Source organism: Penaeus japonicus, unplaced genomic scaffold (assembly GCF_977035675.1).
Source record: "Penaeus japonicus unplaced genomic scaffold, GWHDUDI00000001_assembly GWHDUDI00000003, whole genome shotgun sequence".
Classification (NCBI taxonomy): Eukaryota; Metazoa; Arthropoda; class Malacostraca; order Decapoda; family Penaeidae; genus Penaeus; species Penaeus japonicus.
Genome location: NW_028234405.1, coordinates 50,612,468 through 50,624,967, shown reverse-complemented (window position 1 = coordinate 50,624,967; position 12,500 = coordinate 50,612,468). Strand labels below are relative to the sequence as shown.

The 12,500-nt window shown below is 51.3% G+C and overlaps 1 protein-coding gene across 21 annotated transcripts in view; it reads right to left on the bottom strand.

Annotated features, from left to right (window-relative positions):
* beta-Spec (spectrin beta chain) overlaps positions 1-12,500 on the bottom strand; it is a 97,518-nt gene that overhangs the window by 53,764 nt on the left and 31,254 nt on the right. Inside the window, exon 2 of one of the 21 annotated variants that reach the window (XM_086533929.1) lies at positions 755-885. The exons of 19 other annotated variants lie outside the window; for them this stretch is intronic. The gene's annotated coding sequence lies outside the window, so the exon portion shown is untranslated. Of the gene's footprint in view, positions 1-754; positions 887-12,500 lie in introns of those variants that run through there. One more of the 21 variants, XM_086533904.1, reaches the window with a different exon arrangement.

Below are 12,500 nucleotides of genomic sequence, written 5' to 3'. Positions count from 1 at the left end.
TCTTTTATTCCTTGTTTTTTTTAATTCTCTTCTTATGTATAAAATCCTATCAACGGCAATTACCTCTATTCGCCCTTTTCTGCCCCCCCCCCCTTCTTCTTTTTCTTCTTTTTTTCTTTTCTTTTCTTTTTTTTCTAAAGGCATCGAGTGCTATTAAAGCACTTCCTCGGTCCCCCTTTTCATCTTCCCCTTCAGCAACAGCCCCCTGTGCCTTTCTCCTCCCTGCACACAAGCACACAGGAAGGAACGGGAGCATGAATGCATTCACCGCCGCGGCGCCGCTTCCCCTCCGCCAAGCAAGCACACTACCGCAGGTTCCACCAGCCCGCCCGCCCGCCTGCTCGGATACACACACACGGGCGGGTTCAAAGACCTAGGAAGGCCGCCCGACGCGCTACAGAAGGAACACCTATCGAACTCCAGAGGGAATTATACGTCTGTTTGTTTGTTTGTTGCTAACCGCTGTCCGCCCACGACAAGAGGAAGACCCACAAAGTCGCAAGGCAAGGAAAAAAGAAAGAAACAACAAAGAGCATTCCACATCCGTTGCAAGTTGTGCAATCATGTGCATTGTTGACGGTCTAGTTTGGCGCACATGCAGTGCATATCGACCTCCTCCCCGATGGCGGCGCTCGGACCGGGCAACCCCCTCGGGCGGGCGAGTTGTTGCAGCGTCTCCCACCCGCCGCGACCGGGCCACACCTCCCGCGCGCGGCTAGCGAAGGCATCAACGTTGCAGGACTGAATAACGTACCATCTACCGTTCGCCGGCCGGCTTCCCCTTCGCCGCCACAGACGAACAGACGGACAGACAGACAGACAGACGAGCCGGTCTCCTCAGCACACCCCGAAGGCCGAGAGAAAGTCCAGAGACGCCAACCCTACCTGCAAGCACGAGAGAGAAAACAGTTGTTAGAACAAGTGCATGGACGATCATTTGAATTTCACTTACGGAAAACGTTAAAGAACGAAAAAAGAAACAATCAAAAACAAAAGTGAAAAAAATGGATTACAACTTCTGTAAAATTGAAACGTCAATCACAGACAGTCGCAGTATTTCAAACTCCTTAAAATATAAAAACAATCCTATAAAAAACTATAAAAATGTCAGTCTACGTGTAAGTGTAAGTGTAAGTGTAAGTGCAAGTGTAAGAGTAAATATAAATACAAATGTAAGAATTATATCACCAGCGCCTTTATACGATTCTTTCCAGACAAATCCCAAATAAAAAAAAAATATATATATATATTTTGCAACGCCTCAAAACAACACATCAAATTCAAACCATCACTGCATCACACATCCCCGCCAGAAGAAAAAAATAAATAAAATAAACATACAAACCCCAACAATTGCAACACGCCGTAAAAAATAATCATGGTAAAAATAACAAGCATGACACAGAAACACAGCGAAACCCATGGAAGCAACATAATTAGCGTGACACGAGAAAGCGTGTAAAAACCGCCCGCGAGTGATAAAGCGTGACCTCGGGAACCGGCATGACTCACTTCTCCTCCTCTCCCTCTTCTTCTCCTCCTCCTCCTCCTCTCCCTCTTCTTCTCTTCTTCTCTTCTTCCATCTCCATATTCTACCTCATCGTTTTTTTCCTCCTCCTATTCCTCCTCTTATTCGTCTCCCTCTACCTCCCTCATCCAATCATCTCCCTCCCTGCCCCCCCCTCATTCCCTCTTCTCCCCTTTCTCCCTTCCCCCTCCTCCTCTCCCCTTTCTCCCTTCCCCCTCCTCCTCTCCCCTTTCTCCCTTCCTCCTCCTCCTCTCCACTTCCTCCCTTCATCCTCCTCCTCTCCCCTTCCTCCCTTCATCCTCCTCCTCTCCCCTTCCTCCCTTCATCCTCCTCCTCTCCCCTTTCTCCCTTCCCCCTCCTCCTCTCCCCTTCCTCCTTTCCTCCCTTCATCTCCCTCCTCTCCCCTTTCTCCCTTCCCCCTCCTCCCCTCTCCTTCCTCCTTTCCTCCCTTCATCTCCCTCCCCCCCCCCCACCCCCTGCAGCATGCGGGTCGTGGACAAGAGCTGCCTTTGACAGACTGCAACACAGAAAGAGATGGGAGTCACGGGCAACGGGGAGGTGGGAGAGGGGGAGGGGGGCGTGCCAGACAACGTTGGGAGGGTGTGTGTGTGATCTCGTCCCTTCTCCAGACATACGGATATAGACATTCTTGAAGGAACAAACACAAAATTAAACTTAAACACACAAACAAACGAACGAACACACACAAACACACACACACATACACACACACACACAAACCCCCCGCCCCACACCCCACACCCACACCCACGCCCACACACACACACACACACACGGACTCAAGAGAGTTCCTCAACGCGACACCTTCCCCCACGCCCCCCTTTCCCCACGGGAGTTCAACTTTGCACTCGACAAACTCTCTCTCTCGCTCCTTCCATCCTTCCTTCCTTCCATCCTTCGGCGGAAATAATTGCATCAACCTTCATTGCAGCCAGGCATGCTTCCCTGCACTTGCTATCCATAATTTAGGAGCTGCAACCGGCCGTGCCACCGCAGCAGCAGCAGCAACAGCAAAATTTTCATTATGTATATATATATATATTTTTTTTTAACCAAACCAAACGAAACTAAAATAACTAACGTATGAACTCGATAAATAAAATAAAAAAGCGATCACAATATTTTTTTTTTAACCAAACGAAACGAAACGAAACTAAAATAACTAACGTACGATAAATAACAAACAACAACAACAAAAAATCTAGCACAAAAACACGACAGCTCAATGCTGCCTCCCCCCACCCACCCCCCACCCAAGCAGCAGCACCGAGAGAGACACACGACCGGCCATTCAATCTCACGTGTGCACCCATTATCTTCCAAATAAACGACCATTTCGAGATAAGACCGATGGGCGCGATAACCACCCGAAAAAGATATCTTAATTAGCAAAAGGGCACGCGGCCACGCCCTTCCGACCGCCCATTCCGAAGACTGTACAGCTATATCACTATCATATCTTAATTTGAATATGTGTGTGTGTGTGTGTGTGTGTGTGTGTGTGTGTGTGTGTGTGTGTGTGTGTGTGTGTGTGTGTGTGTGTGTGTGTGTGTGTGTGCGTGTGGGTGTAGGTTTGGGTGTGCGTGTGTGTGTGCTTGTGCTTGTGCTTGTGTTATGTATTGTGTGTGTGTGTGTGTATGTGCGCGTGTATGTGCGTGTGTATGTGCGTGTGTATGTGCGTGTGTATGTGCGTGTGCGTGTGCGTGTGCGTGTGCTTGTGCGTGTGCTTGTGCGTGTGTGTTGTGTGCTTGCATGGGTGTGTGCGCGCGTTTGTGGTGCGTGGGCTTGGCTATATTCTATATCAATTTTCCATAATAGTTTCATTACATTTTCCGCCGTTTTTTTTCCACATCATTCCCTCTTTGTTCCACACACAGTTTTTTCTTGCACTTCGCTGCTAATTATTTCTCACTAAAATGATAAACCAAAAGTAACTTAATTACTACCAATAGGCAACCGCCCTTGAAACCTCATCCATTTAAGTTGTTGTTGTTGTTGTTGTTTTTAGGGGGTGAATTCCATCTACACTAATCGCACACAAGTATTCAAATTTAGATAAAAATCAAACAAAAAGGCACATCACTAAAAAAAAAAAAAAAAAAAAACTCACGAGTAAATGAACAAACGGGAATGAAGACCCATTCACGGTACCTTGGGAGAGCGGGGAGGAGGGAGGGAGGGAGGGGGAGAGAGAGAGAGAGGGAGAGAGAGAGAGAGAGAGAGAGAGAGAGAGAGAGAGAGAGAGAGAGAGAGAGAGAGAGAGAGAGAGAGAGAGAGAGAGAGAGAGAGAGAGAGAGGGGGGAGGGGGAAGAGAGAGAAAGAGAGAGAGGGGGGGGAGGGGGAAGAGAGAGAGAGAGAGAGAGAGAGAGAGAGAGAGAGAGAGAGAGAGAGAGAGAGAGAGAGAGAGAGAGAGAGAGAGAGAGAGAGAGAGAGAGAGAGAGAGAGGGGAGAGAGGAAAGAGAGAGAAAGGGGGGAGAGGAGAGAGAGAGAGGGGGGGGAGACAAGAGAGAGCGAGGGGGGAACAGAGAAAAGAGTAAAGAAAAGAGAGAGAAGAGAGGGAGGAGAGGGAGAAGACGAGAAGAAAGACAAGAAGAAAGACGAGAAGACAGAAAGAGAGAAGAGAAGAGAAGAGAAGAGAGGCTGACTATAATCCGGGTGGAGAGACAGCAACCCGAGTCAGCCATTAGGCTAAAGTTTCAGAGGAGGGAATAGGTTTGCGGGGGGGGGGGGAGAAAAGAGGAGATACCGGTGTTGTGTGTGTTGGGGGAGAGGGGAGGGGGGGAGAGGGGAGGGGGAGGGGAGGGAGGGGAGGGGAGGGGCGTGGAGGAGGAGGGAGAGGTGGAGGGGAGGGGAGGGTAGAGGAGGGGGAAGGGGAGGAGAGGAGGGAGAGAGAGAGGAGAGAAGAGAGGAGGGAGAGGAGAGGAGAGGAGAGGAGAGGAGAGGAGAGGAGAGGAGAGGAGAGAGGAGAGGAGAGAGGAGAGAGGAGGGGGGGAGAGGGGAGAGGAGGGGGAGGAGAGAGAGGGGAGAGGAGGGGAGGAGGAGGGAGGGGAGGGGGGAGAGGGAGGGGGAGGAGAGGGGGGAGGGGAGAGAAGATGAGAGGAGAGGAGAGGGGGAGGAGAGGAGTGGGAGGAGAAGAGTGAGGAGGAGCGAAAGGGGAGGAGGAAGGAGGGAGGGGGGGGGGGGGGGAGGGAGGGAGGGGGAGGGGAGGGGGGGAGGGGAGGAGGGGAAGGGAGGATAACCACATAATTTCACGCTACGATACCCACTTTTGCAAAGAAAAAAAATTCTCCCTCATTACATCTTCCTTCCCTTTAAAGCTGCAACACCCAGCCTACTTGCGAGGGTCAAGGGTCACCCACAGATTCCTGGAGGACTCATGCGTTTATCATGACGTCATCTTAAAAAGTCTCACAGATCGAGCGAATTTGGGGACGACGATAAAACCCGTAGCACTTGCGAGGACGACAACTGTGCCGGCTGTGAGAGAGATGGCGATAATGGTGATAACACGGGCGACTTCATCCATGCAACACCACCACACAAGCCGCAAGAATGTCGCTTTTATCCAAGGGGTTTTGCAAGTATATAACGTACGTGTTTACAACAGAAAAAAAAACAAGAACAAGAATCGCATCCGTCCCCTCTCTCTCCCTCTCCCTCTCCCTCTCCCTCTCCCTCTCCCTCTCCCTCTCCCTCTCCCTGTGTCACCCTACATTCGCCTCTCTCCGCCCCTGCACGTGATGGTAAGCTTATGTCAGATTGATAACGTTTATCAAGCCAGACCTTCCTGTCGATAGCGGAGTAAAGGTAACTAACTCCAAGACGTTATCGGCCAATCCCACACCTGGGGAAGGATGAAGCAGATAGTGGGGAATCGGGGATATCAACTTCTTACTTAAAAAAAATAAAAACATCTTGCCTATAGAAAGGCACACAGGAAAACACACACACAACAGGAATATAAGAAATCGTAAAAAAGAAAGAAAGAAAAAAAGTCCCCATCGACTAATCCCCCTCTAACGAAAGCTCCACCCCTCCATCCCCCCCCCCCTAAAACCCCGGCCCCCACGCCATTCCGATCCACCTTATCTTCCCCCTCTCCCTCTCCCTCTCCCTCTTCTTCCTCTCCCTCTCCCTCTCCCTCTCCCTCTCCCTCTCCCTCTCCCTCTCCTTCTCTCTCTCCCTCTCCCTCTCCTTCTCCCTCTCCCTCCTTTTTCTGCCCCCAAGCCATCCGCGACGCCCTTCCCACACCCACTGTGGCGAATCAGACTTTATTAAAAGGAGAATCAAAGGTCCCCATGTAACAACACGTCGATGCCACCCACACACGCCCTATCCTAAATACCACCGCCATTAAAAACGCCCCGGGGAGATGAAGGGCGGAGGAGGAGGAAGGAACTCGGTGGGAAAGAGGGCGAGGGCTGGAGGATTGGGTAGGAAGGACACGAGAGAATAATGTTGGGATGGGAGAGAGGGGCAGAATGTTTAGGGAAAGAGGGAGAGAAAACGGGGTGAATGTTTGGTAGGGAGAAGGAAGAATACAAGTGAATGTCGGGGGAGGAGAAAGAAAACGAGTAAATGTTAGGGGGGAGGAAAAGGTCGAAACGAAAGGAAGCGACGGTCGAGTGATTGGGGAGGGTGGGGGGTGAGGGGGTGAGGGGGATGGGAAGAACAGCAAGATGACTCACTGCCGGAGCAGCAGGTTACCGAGACTCCCCCGATCACAGTGTCCCTGATAAGGAGAAGTCGCATCAGAGCCAACGCTTTCTTCTAGGCCCTTGTGTCGTCTTCAGCCCGGTAATCGCCCGCCCGCCCGCTTGAGTGAGCGAGTGAGTCTCCGCCTTCCTCGCGCTCTTCTGCTGCGAGGCGTTTGTCCTGTATCTATCTCCATCTTCATTACTCCTCTTCCTGTTCGTTGTTGTTGTTGTTTGTTGTTGTTGTTGTTTGTTGTTGTTGTCGTTGTTGTTGTTGATCTTCTTGTTCTTGTTCTTGTTCTTGTTCTTCTTTTTCCTCCTCCTCCTCCATAACAATGAAGGACAAACACGGATGAAAGCTTCCCAGGGGAGGGGGGGTGGTTGTTGAGGGTTGTTGAGAGAGAAGAGGGATAGAAGGGGGGGAAGGAGGAGGGAGGAGGGTAGAGAGAAAGGAACAGGGAGAGCAGAGGAGAAACTTTATTCAACGGGTAAGGTAGAAGGAGAGCCAAGAGGGAGCGTGAGAGGGAAAGGGTTGGGGGACGGCAGGGTGATAAAGAAGGGGGTTGAGGGAGGGAGGGAGGAGGACAGCCGGGGTGAAAAAGAGGGAGAGAGAGAGAGACCCATCAGGTGTTCCCTTTCCACATCTCGCTGCTTCCGAGACCGGCCCCGCCCACGTGTTTTTCCCACCTACCCCCTACCCCCTCTCTCCTCCCCTCCCTCGCCGAAACCTCGTTTTGCCCCTCCATGCCTGAGACTTCTTGCAGGAAAAAAGGCATCCCCACTCCGACCTCTCTTCCTCATCCTCATCCTCTTTCTTCCCACACCTGTCTGCCACTCCTCCGTCCTCCCTTCCTATTATCTCATGCCTCACTCTCTCTTCTTTCTCCCTTCCACTCGTAACTATCTGCAGAAAAGACTGATCAAGTTCACATAAAAAGCCAACTCCCTCTCCCTCTCCCTCTCCTACTCCTACTCCTACTCCTACTCCCACTCCCTCTCCCACTCCCACTCCCACTCCCCACTTCTCCGGACGGCACGTTACCTGTTCCTCGCCTTCCATCCTGCCCGTTATGGCAAGAGGCAGCGGTGATTGTGCCCCCGTAATGGGATTCCCCTCGGCGCTCTGACGCGAAGGAGAGAGACACGGCGCAAGAGACACCCTTTCCTCCTCCCATATCAAAGCGGGACGGGTAGGGTGGTATGATGGAGAGGTGGAGGGGGATGGGGGGAGGAGGAGATGGGGTGGAGGGATTGAGAGGAAGAGAAAAGGAGAGGGAGAGGGAGAGGGGAGGGGAAGAGAAAGGGAGAGGGGAGGGAGAGAAAGAGGAAGAGGGAGAGGGAGGGGGGAAGAGAAAGGGAAAGGGAAAGGGAGAGGGAGAGGGAGAGGGAGAGGGAGAGGAAGAGAAAGGGAGATGGAGAGAAGGAGAAGAGAGGGGGAAAGGGAGAAGGAGAGGGGGAAGGAGAGAGAGGGGCGAGAGAGAGAGGGACAGGAGCGGATGGAGTAGGTGGTTCCCTCGCGTGGGAATGTAGAATAAATTATAATGTATTTATCTGATGAAATATTAAAATACAAACGGATCTCATCTCTCCCTCTATCTCGCACCACAGATCACCGACAGTACACAGTCTCGAAACAGCTGTAACTTCAGCTGTATATAAATTTCCCTCGACCGAATAAACAACCGACCCCCCAAAAAAAGTAAATCATAAAGAAACAGAAAGACATCCTTATATGGAAAAAAAAAATCCCAAAACTCAAAAAAAAATATATATAAATATAAATAAATAAATCAACATCCCGCTGCTTCACCAATCATGCACGCACCCCCACCCCCCACACCCACGAATCGCTCACACTCGAATCAAGCACACGTATAGCCGGGGGGAAAAAAATCAGCTACGGGCCGGGCCATCGAAGGAGCTGCAGGATGAGATGAGGGTCGGGAGATGAAGGATGGCCGGAGGAATGACGCAACCCAAGTGGACTCTCTCGCATGCACTCGCAAGTGGCCAACAAGAGGCGCTCTTCTCTCCGCTATTCGGGCCACTTGGTATCCTGTTGTGGATCTTAAAATATTTATAAACTTGTGTGTTTATAAATATACGTGTGTGCGTGTGCGTGTGCGTGTGCGTGTGTGTGTGTGTGTGTGTGTGTGTGTGTGTGTGTGTGTGTGTGTGTGTGTGTGTGTGTGTGTGTGTGTGTGTGTGCGTGTGTGCGTGTGTGCGTGTGTGCGTGTGTGCGTGTGCGTGTGCGTGTGCGTGTGCGTGTGCGTTTGCGTGTGCGTGTGCGTTTGTGTTTGTGTTTGCGTGTGCGTGCGCGTGTGCGAGCGTCACATTCGCATTCCTGGAAATCCACGCCTGTCGATCCATAACCTCGTAGCATCTTCCCTTGCCGACACACACGACGAGTGATCTTTGACCTTACCACTCCCACACACGAGGTTATTAATAGTCCAATGCACACGGGGTAATGCCGCACATCTGACTGAAATTTTCCATTACGAGAGTCGATACTAAAATTCCGCCATGACAAACAACGGACGAATCCCATGCACAAATATAAGGAGACACGTACCCATCAACAACCCAAAAAGACTAACAACCATTGAAAAAAATCAACCACGAGAAACCAGCTGACTAACTGGGTGACTGATTGACTGATAGATAGGCTGGCTGTCTGACTGGATGACTGGATGACTGACAGACCGACTTTCCGACTAACTGACTAATTGACTGACTGACTGACTGACTGACTGACTGACTGACTGACTGACTGACTGACTATTCGACTATCCAACTTTCCGACTCACTCACTCACTCACTCACTCACTCTAGTGACCACGCCCACGATTTGCACCACAAAGGGGGTCATTGTCGGTGATCATCCCATGCAGAAGGGAGAAAGGGGAGTAAGTGATGAAGGGTAGAAGGAAGGAGGGAGAGGGGAGTAAGTGATGAAGGGTAGCAGGAAATGGGGAGAAGGGAGTAAGTGATGAAGGGTAGAAGGAAGGAGGGAGAGGGAAGGAGGAGGGGAGGAAGTGGGGAGAAGGGAAGGAAATAGGGAGAGGGGGAGTGGAGAAAGGGGAGGAAGTGGGAAGAGGGTCTGGAAGTGGAGAGAGGGGAGAAAGGAAGGAGAGGGAAGGAAGTGGGAAGTGGGAAGAGGGGAGGAAGTGACGAAAAATTCAGAGAAGAGAGTCGTCGCATTTCTGTACAGGTTCTCTCTCCTCCGCTCGCCGTCCGCCCTCCTCCTCCTCCTCCTCCTCCTCCTCCTCCTCCTCCTCCTCCTCCTCCTCCTCCTCCTCCTCCTCCTCCTCCTCCGACGGCGCCACACTGCAGGTCGTCGCCGGCGATGGTTGCGTGCTGGCGGCGCTGTCATTAGCGTCGGTGCGTATCGACTACGAGGCACATCCAGTTCGCAAGAGCCACAAGGTATCAGAATGAGGGGGAGGGTTGGAGGGGGAGGGGGAGGGGAGAGGGGAAGGGGGAAGGGAGAGGGGAAGGGGGGAGGGGGAAGGGGAAGATGGGAGAGGGGAAGGGGGAAAGGGGAAGGGGGAAGAGGGAAGGGGAGAGGGGGAAGGGGAAGATGGGAGAGGGGGAAGGGGAAGATAGGAGAGGGGGAGGGGAAGGGGAAGGGGAAGGGGTTAGGGGAGGGGGAAGGAGGAAGGGGTGGCGAGAGGGGGAAGAGGGAAGGGGGAAGGGGAAGGGGAAGGGGAAGGGGAGAGGGGGAAGGGGGGAAGGAGAGGGGGGAGGAGGAGGGGGAGGGGGCGCTATCCAGGCTCTGGTATCATCAGGTCTGGTAGCATTGGGCTAGTCTAATCTGCCTGTCTGTTTGTCTGTCATGAAAAAGCAATCTAAGGTAAGCCCTGTCTGTAAATAGCTAGAAGTATATTGTGCAGATTGAAGTGAACGCGTCCATTTAAAATAAATAAAGTAAATATCCATAACCCCACGTTTACATTTAGTGTAACACAAACACAAGCTTTTTGTTTTGTTGTCAGTGCACACACACACACACACACACACACACACACACACACACACACACACACACACACACACACACACACACACACACACACACACACACACACACACACACACACACACACACACACACACACACACACACACACACACACACACACACACACATATATATATGTACATGTATATATACATATATCTATATATAAACATAGATACATACACACCAGTATATACAGTATGGGTGCTACGATCATTAAGAGAAGTCATCACCTCGGAATGAGGAAGGGAGGGAGGGAGGGAGGGAAGAAGGGAGGAGGGAAAAAAGGTCTATGAGAATGAGTAGTTTAGGGGGGATGGGGGGAGGGGTGGATGGAGGAAGGAAAGGGAGGGAGGGAGGGAGGGAAGAGAGAGGAAGATGAGTAGTCAATGAGACTCATGGGCGATATTCATGAGGTCATCAGCTAGCGGGTTTACAGGGAAAAGGGGAGGTGGAGGAGGAAAAAAAGGAAGAGGAGAAAAAGGAGGAGGTGGGCGAGGAGGAAGAGGAAGAAGAAGAAGAAGAAGAAGAAGAAGAAGAAGAAGAAGAAGAAGAGAGAAGAGACAGATAGAGAAAAAAGAGATAGTGAGAGAGAGAGTGAGAGAGAGAGAGAGAGAGAGAGAGAGAGAGAGAGAGAGAGAGAGAGAGAGAGAGAGAGAGAGAGAGAGAGAGAGAGAGAGAGAGAGAGGCCAAATCTACATAGGCGGGCGAAAGGGAACGGCCACGGCACGGTCCAGTAACGCTTGACACTCGACCGCGACGACGCTAATGACAGGACACTCTTCCCCCTCCCCCCTCACCCCCTCTCCCTTACCCCCACCACCCGCCGCCACCCGCCACCACCCTCATTCTCACCTGCCTACCCTACTTTTTCCGTCCCTCCCTCTCCCCGCTCCTGAATTATGCTTGGTACTTCCTCGAAAACCAAGACTTGAGATTGATTGAGAGAGAGAGATGGGAAAAGCAAGAGGAAGAGGGAGAGGGATAGAGGGATGGATGGATGGATGGATGGATGGATGGATGGAGGGGGGAAGGGAGAAGAGAGAAGAGAGAAGAGAGGAGAGAGAGAGAGAGAGAGAGAGAGAGAGAGAGAGAGAGAGAGAGAGAGAGAGAGAGAGAGAGAGAGAGAGAGAGAGAGAGAGAGAGAGAGAGAGAGAGAGAGAGAGAGAGAGAGAGAGAGAGAGAGAGAGAGAGAGAGAGAGAGAGAGAGAGAGAGAGAGGAAGGGAGGAAGGGAAAGGGAGGGAGGGAAAGGGAGGGAGGGAAAGGGAGGGAGGGAAAGGGAGGGAGAAGGAGAGAAAGAGAGCGAGAGCGAGAGAGAGAGAGATAGAGATAATCATTCACTCCCCTTTCATATCCGAAATGAAATAACAAATACGAAAGAAGATCAAGGCAAACATGTGGAAGAAACTAATAAACACACTACTCTCTTCTCTTTCTCTTTCTTTCTCTTTCTCTTTCTCTCTCCATCCTCCTTGACTCAGTCCCTCGATCATACACTCATACACTGACATATTCACATGCTCACTCGCTCACTCACTCATTTGCTCACTCACTCAGTCACTCACACTCCTCCGCACCCGCGTTGATCATCCTCTCTGACGCAGATATTCTCATTCTCTCTCTCTCTCTCTCTCTCTCTCTCTCTCTCTCTCTCTCTCTCTCTCTCTCTCTCTCTCTCTCTCTCTCTCTCTCTCTCTCTCTCTCTCTCTCTTTCACACACCACTCTCTTTCACACACACACTCTCTCTCTCTCTCTCTCTCTTTCTCTTTCTCTTTATCTTTCTCTTTCTCTTTCTCTCTCTCTCCCTCACGCTGGGCACGACCGGTTGGCATTGGGTATTGGGTGAGGACGGTTTGCCATGGGGGCAGGGTTGGCGTGGGAAGGAAGGGTACGACAGTGGGTGGGATAGAGGGGACAACGGGGGAGAGGGGGAGGGGAAGGGATAGAAGAAAAATAAATAAATAAGAAAGAAAGAAAGAAAGAAAGGAAGAAAGAAAGAAAGAGAGAAAGAAAAAGAAAGAAAGAAAGCAGAACAGCGGGGGTGAAGGGGTAGAGGGGCACCAGATAAGCCGGCTGGCTCTGCCCTCCCACTCGACCCGACCGTTCGCAAGAGACCAATAACCTCAAGGAACACCTCAAGTGCGAGTAGTAGCTTCGGCCAAGAGAGACAGCGGTTTCCTCGCAGCGATCACCTTCAAGCGCGTAAACTCTCGAACAATTTGAAGCAGAGC